Below are 2874 nucleotides of genomic sequence, written 5' to 3'. Positions count from 1 at the left end.
TCACTTAACCTCCACCAGCTCTTATCTCATCCTGCTGTGGGCAGACCTTGTTTACTGTCCCTGCCACCTGTGGCTTCAGTGGCTCGTAGGCAGGAACCAAACCTTTTAATCCCTAAAATCCCAGCCCCATGCACATCCCGGCACAGAGCATAGGCTCCGTGACTGTTTGCCAAATGAGTAAAAGGAAAGGAATCTGTGCACAGTGTGCCCTGTTATTAATCAGCTTGGATAAGAGCAAATCTATGACAGATTCCATTATTTCTACTAACTATGCATTAGAATATGCTCTCCTGGAACCAAGGCATAACATGGTGCAGAGATGATTTGATGACAACCCAATGCCCAAAATACTCTATTGAGGAGGTACGCAGTTTAAAAGGTCATAATTGATACCAACATTTTAGGTGAATTAAGAATGCATTCATCTATTAGAGATATAGTCTGATAGGTTGGGAAGGGCATGGGCTTTGGAATCCAAAGCCAACTCTGAATCCTGACTTCACTCTTTTCCTAGCTGGCCCTGGAAAGATTGTTTTGTATTTCACTAATATCTCCAAACTGTCTGTCTATATTTGGGCATGATGGTCTGCTTTGCTGTGTTGTTGTAAGAATGAAATATAATGCCTGCAAACTATATGGCATAGCATTTATTGATGAGGATGTAGAGAAATCAGAACCCTTACACACTATGGGTGAGAATATAAAATGGTGCAGCTGCTATAGAAAACATCGTGGTGGTTCCTCAAAAATTAAACATAGATTTACTATATGATCCAGTCCATTCTCACATTGCCATGAAGAAATACCTGAGACTGAGACTGGATAATTTATAAAGAAAGAGGTTTAATTTACTCACTGTTCCACAGGCTGTATGGGAAGCATGGCTGGGGAGGCCTCAGGAAACTTACAATCATGGCAGAAGGCAAAGGGGAAGCAGGCACATCTCACATGCCAGAGCAGGAGCAAGAGAGAGCAGAAGAAGGGAGGTGCCATGCACTTTTAAACAACCGGATATTGTGAGAACTCACTCACTATCATGAGAACAGCAAGGGGGAAATCCGCCCCCATGATCCAATCACCTCCCACCAGGTTTCTGCCCCAACACAGGGGATTACAATTCAACATGAGATTTGTGTGGGGACGCACAGCCAAACCATATCCATACCCAAAATAAGTGAAAGCAGAGATACAAACAGATATGTGTACATTCATGTCTACAGCAACATTATTCGCAATGGCCAGAGGGTGGAAGCAACCCAAGTGTCCATGGACTGCAGAATGGATGAACAGAATGGGTCGTCCACAGGCAATGGAACATTATTCAGCCTTAGAAAGGAAGGAAATTCTGACACGTGCTACTCCATGAATGAACCTTGAAAACATTACTCTAGGTGAAATAAGCCTAGTCACAAAAGGACAAATACTGTATGATTCCACTCATATGAGGTACCTAGAGTAGCTGAATTCATACAGATGGAAAGTAGAATGGGGGTTACCAGGGAAATGGAGAGTTGGTGTTTCATGGCTACAGAGTTTCCGCTGGGAGAGATTTTAAAATATCTAGAGATAGATAGTGGTGGTGGTTGCATAACAATACAAATATAGTTAGCGCCACAGAGCTGCACACTTAAAAATGGTTGTGATGGTCAATTTTATGTTATATAGATTTTTCCATAATTTAAAAAAAAGTAGCCTTTACACAAGATGGCGCCGAAAGCAAAGAAGGAAGCTCCTGCCCCTCCTAAAGCGGAAGCCAAAGTGAAGGCTTTGAAGGCGAAGAAAGTAGTGTTGAAAGGCGTCCACAGCCACAAAAAAAAAGAAGATGCGCATGTCACCCACTTTCAGGTAACACTGCGACTCCGGAGGCAGCCCAAATATCCTCTGGAGAGCGCCCCCCGGGAGAACAAGCACCCAAATATCCTCGGGAGAGCGCCCCCTAGAGAACAAGCAGCCCAGATATTCTCGGGAGAGCGTCTCCCGGAGAACAAGCTTGACCACTATGCTATCATCAAGTTGCCGCTGACCACTAAGTCGGCCGTGAAGAAGACAGAAGACAACAACACACTTGTGTTCATTGTGGATGTTAAAGCCAACAAGCACCAGATCAAACAGGCTGTGAAGAGGCTGTGAAGAAGCTCTATGACATGGATGTGGCCAAGGTCAACTCCCTGATTCAGCCTGATGGAGAGAAGAAGGCATATGTTCGACTGGATCCTGATTGCAATGTTTTGGGTGTTGCCAACAAAATTGAAATCATCTAAACTGAGTCCAGCTGGCCAATTCTAAGCATATATATATATTTCATATATATATGTTAAATATATTTAACATATATATGTTATATATAACACATATGTTATATATAACACACATATAACATATGTTATATATAACACATATATTATATATAACACATATATAACATATGTTATATATAACATATGTGTTGTATATACAACATATATAACATATGTGTTGTATATACAACATATATATAACATATGTGTTGTATATACAACATATATATAACATATGTGTTGTATATACAACATATATATAACATATGTGTTGTATATATCACATATATACCATATACAACATATGTGTTGTATATATCACATATATACAACATATGTGTTGTATATATCACATATATACAACATATGTGTTGTATATATCACATATATACAACATATGTGTTGTATATATCACATATATACAACATATGTGTTGTATATATCACATATATACAACATATATGTGTTGCATATATCACATATATACAACATATATGTGTTGTATATATCACATATATACAACATATATGTGTTGCATATATCACATATATACAACATATATGTGTTGCATATATCA

General features: G+C 39.1%; 1 pseudogene; it reads left to right on the top strand.

Moving 5' to 3' along the window:
- Window positions 1-1704: 1704 nt before the first annotated feature.
- LOC129042898 (large ribosomal subunit protein uL23-like) lies at window positions 1705-2261 on the top strand (annotated as a pseudogene).
- The last annotated feature ends 613 nt before the right edge of the window (window positions 2262-2874 follow it).

Source organism: Pongo pygmaeus, chromosome 7 (assembly GCF_028885625.2).
Source record: "Pongo pygmaeus isolate AG05252 chromosome 7, NHGRI_mPonPyg2-v2.0_pri, whole genome shotgun sequence".
NCBI lineage: Eukaryota > Metazoa > Chordata > Mammalia > Primates > Hominidae > Pongo > Pongo pygmaeus.
Note: the sequence above shows the minus strand (reverse complement) of the source record. Positions and strands in the feature narration are given on the sequence as shown.